Here is an 11,651-nt window from a genome sequence, read left to right on the forward strand (position 1 = left end):
TTTTTTTGGTTGCAGCCATCGTTGTTTGGCAGGCCTGGGCTGGATTCAAACCCACCAGCTCAGGTGTATGTGACTGGCACCTTAGCTGCTTGAGCCATAGGCACCCAGCCAAAAATAGAAAATATATTAATGAAAAAATGACAACCATAATTGTAGCAAAATAAAAATGATCATTTAAAAGGAATTCTTTTCAGCTGTGTTTAAACTACTTAAATTGAAACTTCATCTTCCAAATTATAAAAATATATAAAATTGTTAAAGTGACCATGATATCATTTTACAATGGGTTTTAAAACTAATTATGATAATAAAAAACAATTTTTAACATATCAAATACCTTTATAGAGGCAGATTAGATCTTTATGGCACTCCTTAAATTAACATGACATTAAATTCTAGATTTGTCAGTTCAGTTGTTATTGAGTATGGTACACTGAAACAGTGGTTGCCAGGTCAATGGAGATTTTCCAGCAGCAATTCATTTTAATAGACCATAGTATAACAACATGGTTGGAAAACAGAAGAATTAATCAAAAGTGTGTGGATAGCTAAGTCTAAAACGATTTCAAAACAAAAGTGTATAGATGGATCAGTTCAACTCCATTTTAATTTTTGCTAAAGAATGAAAGCGCATTTTGTTAGAACTTGAATATATGATGCATAAAATGTTTTAGTGTTGTTTCAGCACACCTAGTATTACTTCAGAGGGCAGGTTTAAATTTAGAATAGTTTAAAAATTTAGGTATTTTAAGAAATATGTAACTAATAATAATTTTTTAAATATTGCTTTGAACGTAAAAGCAATATACTCTTTGAATTTAGGATAAAGATAACCACATATTCTTGTCTAAATTCAGTACATTACTGTTCTGACATAAGGTCTTCTACAATCTATTATTTGAAATCTGTTATCAATTTGAACAGAGATCATATTTCTTAATTTTGTTGTCTCACCAACCATCAGGTAAAATGAAATAGAAAACAATATACAGCATTAATATGCAAATGTAGGCACTATTTATATCAATTATTTGATTTGCATTCACTAACCCTCCTTAAACTGACATGTTTAAGCTTCCTAACAACAAAAATAAGACCACTAAACAACTAAGGCTGGATTTCAGTCCCTAAATTGAGTGTGCTCTTGTTATTAATAATTCGTTCCTCATAGTATATCCAGTAATAGTTTTATTTTGTGTTGATATGTATAATTTTTGACAATATTCAGGTCCTCTTAAGTGAAAACCAGTAATTAAAGCAGTGCCTTAAGCAGAAAATAAGGTATTGTTAATATTCTGCAATTATAGCCATAATAGTCATCTTTATGTATGACATGGCACGGGTGCAATTAAACTAATTTTAATGTTTTAAATGTGTAGCCTGGAACAAATCTATCGTTAGAGCACATACGGAGATTTAATTCCGAACGGCTCCAAAAGGAAGTTTGTCAAACTCCTCAACTACACATCCTAGGTGACTCTTGAAAATATCTTCCCATTATTTAAATAAGTAAAATTCTTTCGACCAGTGATATGTTCTTTTAAGTGTCAGTCTACTTATACATGCAACACACCCCGCTTCCTGGTTATAACACCATCTTCCAACAAAACACCGGAGAGAATTTTAAGAGAAGACAAGAATTTAAAAGCTTCTATTGATATTCCCTCTTTGACATTAGCCCACTTTAGGATTACCATATAATAATAGGTTACAGAGAATTCATCATGTATGTAAAGAGAGGTAAAGCTTAAAGTTAAGAACTTCAATATTAGCTAAACTAAATTTACATAGCAAGAACATGGAACCCAAATAAATTAAGAGGCTTTCCAGACCATCTCAGAGTTAATATCAACGTCAAGATCAGATGCTGATCTCTGGACTCACACGTTCTGCAATCTCTCCAGTATCCCCAAAAAATGTTTTAAAAATAGTAATTAAAACTATGTGATGTTAGGAAACAAGGATGGAACTACTGCGTGTGTATTTACCGTCCGTGGCTTGCCTGCCGCGCGTCGCGGGTGAGAGAGGGTCAGCTAGTTACTTTTCCCGCATATCTGCAGCCGTCCACTGTTCAAACCCCAACACCCACGAAAGGACGTGGGGAGCAAACAAGACGGGAGTTAAAAGCAGAGGAAAGTTCGAGGCTTATTCCCAGTTCGAACTCAATAAAGACGACGGGGATACTGCTAAATCTCACCCAACCAGAACTCAATGAAAACGACCAAGAGACGGCTCAATCTCACCCGGCAGCCAAGATGCCTCCATCGGGGATGCGCGGTGAAACAACGGCCAGAGAGCCGGATGGGCCAGCCGGCAGCCTTGACCTGCGGCGGTCGACGACGGAAAGAGTGTTAGGGAAAGAACATGGAAGGCAGCAGGTGGGAAGCGGCCGGAAGGCGGCGGGGGCGAGCGGAAATAAGGCGGAGAGAGGGCCGGGCGCCGCGGGGCGGAGGGAGCGGGCCCAGGGCCCCGACGGGACGGGCAGCTGGGGCGGGGCAGCCGAGACCGCGCGGGGCCAGGGGTGGGGGCGAGGGCGCTGTCGGGTCAGAAGATGCTTTCCGGGGCTGGGAAGCCACGTCTCTGACACTTGCCCTCCTGCTGCTCGACGGGGCAGGGGAACGAAGACGGGTGAGCCCTGCAGACACCGTCTCCAGCAGGACGTGGGTCCCCACTGCGTATATAGCCTAAGAGCGAGCCGGGCAGGGTTTATTGCAGCCAAAAGGGTCTCCAGCCGTTAGCAGCGGTTTGGCAGGGACCCCTCTGCCCCCATCCTCTCCTCACCCCTTGGGTCTTCAAATGTAGGTCCTAAATCCCTGGGACCAACGACCACAAACGGCCGCCACCACCGTTTCGGGGACCAGTCGGTCGGAGCAGGGGTCGCCGCGGGGGGGAGGGGAGCCCACGGGGAACAGCTCGCGCCTGTCCTCGCGCCTGGGCTCAGCTCCCAGCGACCACTGCGCGCGGTGGCTAGACAACCCCACGAGGAGTGGTACCTCAGCCAATCGGTAAGCAGTCCCAGGGAGGAGCCAGGAGGGAGGGGGCGGGATCAAAATTTAAATCCAGAGATAGCTGGGGGCGGGGGGAGTTGGGTGTTAAAATGTTTGGAGTGACAGGCGCTTTAGCCAATTCAGTTGAGAAGAGCGATCTTTAGGGTGTGGCTGAGCATCAAGTGCTACTAAATCAAGTGCTACTGTGTTCTTTGTTGGGGCGTTTGAAAACAAAACGGGACAAAATAAGTACACTGTAAAAGTTCTTGTTTTACGGAGTTTTAAAGTCATAATGATGCAAAACAGTCATATATACTAACTGCCGAACTTTTAAAATAAGGTCTGAAAGTGGAATGGCTTATAAAGCTAAAAGATGGATTTGCAAATTAGGCGTAGAAGTATAAAGGTTAAATGGTTTAAGTGCCTATGAGAATGGGTTGAATTAGAAGATTAGTAATAGGCCTGACTCTACCACTAACCACCCTGGGGAGAAGTTTAGTGGTGGTGGAACTACTGATTCAAGTTCTATTCTTACGTAAAACCAGCTTTCCAGAATACTAATTTTTTGTTGACCGGTTTGAAATGAAAGCATTTCAAATTGTATGTAAAACCAGCACATTGTACCCCATGATTGTATTAATGTGCACAGCGATTATTTAATAAATAAATAATACTAATTTTTGGCGTTGTGTCTTCGTTTCAAGACAGCTAGGGATTAAATATAGACAAAGAAAGAAAAAAAATGCCTTTAGGAAACAATTCTGTGTCTATGTGTAAAATTATCCATAAATAGACTCATAGACTATTAGAACTGGAAAGAACCTAGATCATGTAACTTCTTTAACAAATGAGGCATAATTGACTGAGTAACATAGGTCCCATTATTTTTTACCTCAAGGGTTTTTTCCACATTAATTTATAATTTTTGTTGGTTTTCTCCATATGTTCAAGGAACTCATGAATGTCTAGCAATTTAAATTTTCTTTGTTAATCTAAATAAATTAGTTTTTTAAAAACTTCTCTAATAGTGAGGAATTGGCAGGAAATTTGGAGCTAGACAGACCTCGGTTTAAATTCCTACTTTATGATTTTGTGGTTATGACACCTTGCATGAGAGTGTTGTGAGCCAGGTGTGGTGACTGTAATCTTCACACTCTAGGAGGCTGAGGCAGGTGAATTGCCGAGCTCAGGAGTCTGAGACTAGCCTGAGAAAAGCCTAACCCATCTGTACTAAATGTAGAAAAAGTAGCCTAACATTGTAGTGGTAGTTTGTAGTCCCAGCTATTCAAGAGGCTGAGACAAAAGGATCCCTTGACCCCCAAGAGTGTGAGTTTGCTGTGAGCTCTGACACTGCAGCACTCTACTCAAGGTGAGTCTAAATAAATAAATAAATAGGGGATTGTGAGGATTAAATGATAAAGAACATTAGCAAATATTGACTGCTTTTATATGCCAAAACAATTATTCTCACAGCAACGTTGCCAAATGTACAGCTCCCCTTCAGGGGAGGAAACAGAAATAGAGAGCAAGGTCATAGAGAAAAGTAAGTGGCTGTGGATTGTCTCTGAAGCCCACAGTGATAACCACTATGCTATACTGTCTCAAAATGTGTCCAGAACGAGTAGAAAAGCTGGCATTATACCAGGGGCATACTGGACTCTCAACTAATACCCCGTCCTAAACTCTTGGCCCTTAGACCAATGAATACCAATCTTGTTTTGTAGAGGCTGTGTGAGTTCAAAAACAGGCCACTAGAAAACTTTGATTTTTTTTTTTTGTTTGTTTTTGACGTATCATCAACTCTCGACATCAAGAACTTTCACGGTACTAATTGTTATACTGACTACTAATTTGTTACTGCTCTTTTCTCTGGGAAAAGAATTCCTACGTTATGTTGGTGCGTTCTCATTTCCCAGTAATTAATTCTACATACTGTTAAATTTTTTTTAGACAGGTTAGCCAGGGGTCCTCAAACTTTTTAAACGGGGCCAGTTCACTGACCCTCGGACCGTTGGCCGGCCGGACTGCGGGCGGGGACAAGTGGGCTGCTAAGCAGGACAGGCAGCGGCGGCAAAAACACCCCGTGAGCGGGATAAATGTCCTAGGTGGGCTGCATGTGGCCCGCGGGAGGTAGTGTGAGGATGCCTGGGCCCTTAACAGAGTTTAATTGAGCAAAGAACCAGAATAGCTTTAGAACGAGGCCACGTGGTTGGAGAGAATTTGTGTACACAGAAAGGAAATGAGGCCCGGAAACAGCCAGGTTGGTTACAGCTCCGTGTTTGCCTGATTTGAACGTTGGCCAGCTGTGAGTGGTTGAAGTCTGGCTGCTGTGATTGGCTGAGACTCAGCTGTTTGTTACAAGAGTAGGTTACCGCTCACTGCGTAAGTAGAAACCTGCGTAAAATAGGTAGGAATACAGCTTTAGGTTAAACTTAAGTTAGCAGTACGAATGTGTTTAAGGTTGAAGTAGCACAGCGGTGTGAGATAAGCTAACAATTTCTAGGCGTTGCTGTAGGACCCTGAAAGAGTCACTAGGTGGAGATGTTGTGTGGTACCAAAGACAGTTCTATATAGAAATGTCGGATACCCGCAGCACTGAAATATGCAAGTGAGTTATTTCCCCAAAGTCATAGTAAGCATCCCTTCATAGATAATCAACGTGTATCTTTCTTGACTAATGAACACCACAAACAACTTCTCATTCAAGTAACGGGTATTTTTATTAGCATCGTTATCACGGTTATTAAAGGCTATAATGTTGAAAAACATGGAATACCTAGGAAACTGGAAACGTATTTGTTTATAAAGTAATATGTGTGCATATTTGTCTACAGATATGTACATGCATATATATTAAAAAGGTAGATCTCATAAAAGCAATTTGGTAAGCATTAAATTGTTTTGTGTGTAGGACTGGATTTTATGTTACATCCCAAAGGCAAGAGGTATTGAAATCCTCCTGTTATTCCAGTTTCAAACCCTAGAAAGGACTCCACAGTCAGAACAGTTATCACATGTGAGGAACGATATTGTCATTGCAAAGGGCTGCCCATCATGTTGTGGTTCAGTAACATACTTAAAACTTTCAAACCAGTAGAAAACTTATTTTCCAAGTGTTTCTCAAAGTGTTCACAATTAAACGTTTTCTCTGGAAGGAAATTGGAAGTGTGAAAGAAGACTTCTCTTACCAATTCATCCATTTTGTAAACTTTGGTGGAATATTTCCCTATTTGTTAGGGTACTATACCCTAGAGAATATATGCAGAGGTATGATGCACACAATCCCTGTCTCAGCTCTGTCTCCAAGAAATAATTATAAAATTATTTAGAGATCTTATATGCTATGGCACTTGTTTCTAAAATTGTGTTGTGTCCAAGAACTAACCTAGGCAGTTGTCAAAAATGCAGATTTTCAAGATCCTCACAAAGATTTAAATCAGGAGATTTAGCAAGTGGGATTAGGTCATCTGCCTAGAAGAGAACAATCTAAAAGAACTTGGAACTGCTTGAATAAGTCAGCAGCTTATTTACTCTGGAGGCAGACTGTCCAAGCCTGATAAGGTGGCACCAGAGGAACCCAGGTGGTTTCTTTCTGCTTCACCAACTTGGCTGGCTTCCATCCACAAAAATGTCTCATAATATTGAATGGCTTCTGGTCTCTACCCCGGGGTTCCACTTCCAGGCTGGCAGCAAGAGAAAGGGGCAAAGAAAATGTATATGCCTTCCCTTTTAAGGTGCTTTCCAGAAATTCCTACACAACTTACCTCCTTTTATTTGATTGGTCAGAACTTTTTCATGTGGCCAAGAAATGTAGTATTTTAATCTCAAATAAATTAAGATCATGTCACTAATGAGGAAAGGGACAGTGGTATTGGGAGAGCCAACTAGTAAACACCACTGCCTGTAGAATGTGGCCCATGGTGTGTGCATTAAGTGACAGTACTATATAGGAAAACCACAATACCAAAATGGAGAAATTATAGTTAGCTGATATTGTGGTTTAAAAGTCCATATGATAGCAGCAATATGCCCAAGAAGATGTACCCTCATTTATAAAGAATGTTGGAGAATGGGGGTCATTATTAATTAAAAATTCTAATTGGCTAAATATTGTTAAATTATATATAGGTTATTATTTACAAATATTTAGAATAAGACACTTCACATGCACATACACACACAAATTGTACTCAGTATTTATGAGTGCTGCTATATACACCATGAGGACCAGATACTTAAAAACTCCTCCTGATTTTGTTAGGGAACAAGACAAGCCAACTGTACATGAAGCAAACCCATCCATTTCAAACTTGGAGCAGGAAGGCATTTCAGAGTGGACTTAGTGGCCTCTTGGGCTCTATCTACCCCAACCCCCATTTAAAATCACAGGTAGAGGAAAGGTTCTGGGTCTATATCTACCAGGTGACCCCCACCCTGCACAGGGCGCTCAGGGTGTAGTTTTTGTTTTTGTTTTCCCAGACTCCTAAAAAGGTTCAGACTGGCACTTAACAGGTACCCAGAGGGATTCCATGAAGATAGGACAGTCTTTATAAGAACAGACTAGACTTATAGCCTTATGGCAGGCACAATCCTGAACCATTTGCTCCTCCTAACTCCAACTTTGTCTTCTGACACACTTCCCATTTCCTAGGTGAATGCTCTTTAAGGCCTTACCCTTTAGATCTGACTTTGACCTTTTTCTTGGCTTCTCAAGAGCATGAGCAAAGACTCTCAAGCTTGGTTTGCAAATGCTAGAGACTGAGGGAATTGAGAACAATAGGGCCTATCTGTTCTTAGAAAATGGCCAAGGCTATATTTCTTCTGGATTAGTATTATTACATTCCTCGTGTAATTAATGGCCTTTGGTTTGTAACCCAGGCTGTCATTGCAATAGGCCTAAAGGCCTTAAAAAAGATTCCACCTTTCCTCATTGCTGGAGAGCCTGGGCGGTCCATTTGCCACCACTGCATCCAAGCTTCTCAGCATGCTCAGTTGAGCTCTGGCACTGTGATTTGGAATGTGGATTTAATTGCCCAGAAATAACTCCTCTCACGTAGGCAGAGGATAATCCCAGTTGCCAGATACTCAGTTTAGGGAACTGTGTGTGTATCTGTGTGTCTACAAAAAAAAATCAACGTTAGAGGGACACACCTGGTGTTATTAGTATAGGCTTTTGTTTTACCTTAATTCTTTTTTTTTTTTTTTGAGACAGAATTCCATTATGTCACCCTCGATAGAATGCTGTTGTGTCACAGCTCACAGCAACCTCAAACTCTGGGGCTCGAGCAATCCTCTTGCCTCAGCCTCCCAAGTAGCTGGGACTACAGGAGCCCACCACATTGCCTGGCTATTTTTGGTTGTAGTTATCATTGTGGGCTTTTTTTTTTTTTGTTTGGTTGGGGTTTTTTTGCAGTTTTTGTCGGGGCTGGGTTTGAACCTGCCACCTCTGGTAAATGGGGCCAGCGCCCTACTCCTTGAGCCACAGGCGCCACCCTCGAATAAGATCTTGAATAAGTCTATTTAGCCTGTTTTCTTGACTATATGAAAAAGCTAAGTCACTTAATATTGTTAAGCTGAGTTTCTTCTTTGCTATATGCAGTGATAGCTGTTAAATGAGCAAATTTATGTAAAAGCACTTAATAAAATGATAAATTCTAAAATGTTAGATTTGATAGTTAGCCACTTTCAACTCAGGTCATTAGAATACTATGATCACAACATATCTTTTCTATGAGAGTAGAAACTTGTCTTTTGCCTCTGTATCCCAAATGCCAAGTTCAATGCCTAGCAAAAATACATGAGAGTTGAATGACAGAACTGTAGCAGAATCTGAATACTCTGCCATGGGAATAAGCTGGCTGCCTTACCCTGCCAGGAAACAGTGTCTGAATCCTGTGACTGCTAGTATGGAGTAGTTCATAAGGGAGCCCCACCACCACCACCACCGATTCTGGGTCCTTAGGAGATCTCCTCAGCTGACTTCATCAGGTCTCCTTTCTACCGGGCAAAATCTATGCTTAGGAACATATCTGTCAGTGCCTGGGTAGAGAAAGAACTAATAGATTTTTAAAAGTGGGCAGAAGGATAAAAGTTGACCTTTTCAATTTTCTTAAGAGTCTGCCCTGCTGCCTAGGTAGGAAGATAACAAACATTGGAATCAAAGATGTTTCCTCCCAGTCATTGACCAGTGGTAACTATGCAGAAGAATACTCTTACCAGCCAGTGAGCTTGCAAGCAATTCTGGATATAAAAACCCTAGGTAAGTGCTAGAAGAGTAAGGTTTTCACTGGTTCTCTGGTTCTATTACACTATTTCCATGGAGTCTAGGTGATTGTTGTCCTCTAACTTACATATGCAGTGAGATGATTGGATTGGCCTTGGTCTCAGCTTCTCTACCCCTATTACCTGGGAGCTCTGAATGTGGTGTCATGTCTGATTCAGTAGACCATCTTTTTTTGTTTTGTTTTGTTTTTTTGAGACAGGAGCCTCAAGCTGTCCCCCTGGGTAGAGTGCTGTGGCATCTCAGCTCACAGCAACTTCCAACTCCTGGGCTCAAGCGAGTCTCCTGCCTCAGCCTCCCAAGTAGCTGGGACCACCCACAGGCGCCCACCACAATGCCTGACTATTTTTTGGTTGCAGCCGTCATTGTTGTTTGGCGGGCCCGGGCCAGATTCGAACCTGCCACCTTGGGTGTATGTGGCTGGCGCCTTAGCCACTTGAGCCACAGGCGCCGAGCCTCAGTAGACCATCTTAGCAGAAGTTGCCATGAATACCCACTTCTGACTGATAACACATTTACTAGAGTCCAAAGGTATTCATGGCCTAAAGATTTTTCTCTACCCCTGGGCATCTACGGCTCCCAAAGAAATTTTAGATCCCATCATCTGCTATTATGAATGATGTTCAGGGCAGCACCTGTGGCTCAAAAGGGTAGGGCTCTGGCCCCATATGCCAGAGGCCAGAGGTGGTGGGTTCAAACCCAGCCCTGGCCAAAAAAAAAAAAGGATGTTCAATATTAGACACTGTAACTATGAGACAGCATTGCCATTTCACTGCAGTTGATTATAAATCAGCTCAGCAAGGATGTGGTAACGTTTCATAGTTTAAGTATATGAACTAAATAAAACTTAACACTTTCATGCTCTGACCTCTTGCAGAGTGTTTGCTGAGTCTTGCATACATTCACCTTGCATGGAAAAGTCCAGAGGAGCAGATGAAGAAGCCCTTGAGAGCTGAGGCACCTGAGACCAGACGTGATGGGAAGATGAACACATAAGGTTTTCTTTTATAGCAGAAAGAATAAAGATCAAGTTCTGAGAATGAAAGTCGACTCATCTTCAGTAAGGGTAATAACAAATATAAAACAGTAAAATATAAAGAGGAAACCAGAAAGTCTACAAATTATATTTTATTTATTACTTTGTAAGGCAGTCTATTCCCAAGCTCTCCTGTGAAGCCATGATTATGGTTTTTCCAGTCATGTCCATTCAGACCGCATAGTCTGACAATAGTGACTCAAGCTGTTATTTTTACCCCATTAGAAGGGACAAAAGACCCTGTAACTAATCTGTCCCATCTACTCCCACTTTCCAGTACAAACTGGAGAATGAACTTCCTTGCAAATTCAAGTTTAAAAACTGTACTTTGAAAATCACTACTCTAAAGGAAAGTATTCCTCTACCTCAGAAGTCCCGAAATTCTACAGCTGAGGTGTAAGAATAAATGGAAAATGAGCATTTCTTCAAAACTCTATTTTGAGAAAAGGTCCCCATAGCACTTGGTTCCAGAGTGGTCAGGAGAATGGGCAGTAGCAGAGAAATCTGACCAAGCCACAGAAGGAGAGGCAGCAGTTGCAGCAGTGACACAGTGACAGGAATACTGATGGTTGCCTGACAGTGTAATAGAGGAGGTGATACTGAGATGCTGCAAAGCCACTTCCTTAAGTCTCATTTCCACATTTTCTCTCATCTTACTTTTATGCCTTAAATTCCTTTATATTTTTCAATATAATTACTGTACATTTTGTTACCTTAAGTCTCTAGAAAAATCGTGCGTAGCGTGAAATGAAGGGAATCTACCGCTGATAAATTCCCTGGCTGTCGTTTGTCTATGACCTGCCAGAGAAGTGGAGAAAGATGTGAGGAGGAAGAGGATGGGTGGAGAAGGGCGTTAGGAGAGCCTCACAGAGGAAGTAAATCTTGATCATGCACGTAGCAATTGTGACCTTTTTGGTTTCCACCCAGCAGTGAAACACTTGGCCAGTCAGGTGTCTGGACTAACACACAGCTTAAAAAGCTCTGATTCTTCTAAAGAGAAGATTGTGGAGGGCAGCTCCTGGCTGATCAAGACTTAGCAGACAAGAGTTGTTTATCTGATAAATTGTGGAATTTGGACCCATTGTTTGGCTGAAGAAGATTTTCCAAGGATGGCTTGGTGCCTATAGCGCAGTGGTTACAGCTCCAGCCACATACACCAAGAGTTGAGGGTTCAAACACAGCCCTGGCCAGCCAAATAACAATGACAACTGTAACAAAAAATAGCTGGGCATTGTAGCGGGCGCCTGTAGTCCCAGTTACTTGGGAGGCTGAGGCAAAAGAATTGCTTAAGCCCAAGAGTTTGAGGTTGCTGTGAGCTGTGACATAGTGAGACTCTGTCTCAAAAAAA

The 11,651-nt window shown here is 41.7% G+C and overlaps 1 protein-coding gene across 2 annotated transcripts in view; it reads right to left on the reverse strand.

The window, feature by feature from the left end:
- Nucleotides 1-2,940, reverse strand: part of RBM46 (RNA binding motif protein 46) — a 58,384-nt gene extending 55,444 nt beyond the window's left edge. The window contains exon 1 of one of the 2 annotated variants that reach the window (XM_003790231.2): nt 2,782-2,940. The gene's annotated coding sequence lies outside the window, so the exon portion shown is untranslated. The remainder of the gene's footprint in view (nt 1-2,781) is intronic. The other variant, XM_012805409.1, reaches the window with a different exon arrangement.
- Nucleotides 2,941-11,651: the final 8,711 nt, after the last annotated feature.

This window comes from Otolemur garnettii, unplaced genomic scaffold (assembly GCF_000181295.1).
Source record: "Otolemur garnettii isolate 467f Iridium unplaced genomic scaffold, OtoGar3 scaffold00041, whole genome shotgun sequence".
Classification (NCBI taxonomy): Eukaryota; Metazoa; Chordata; class Mammalia; order Primates; family Galagidae; genus Otolemur; species Otolemur garnettii.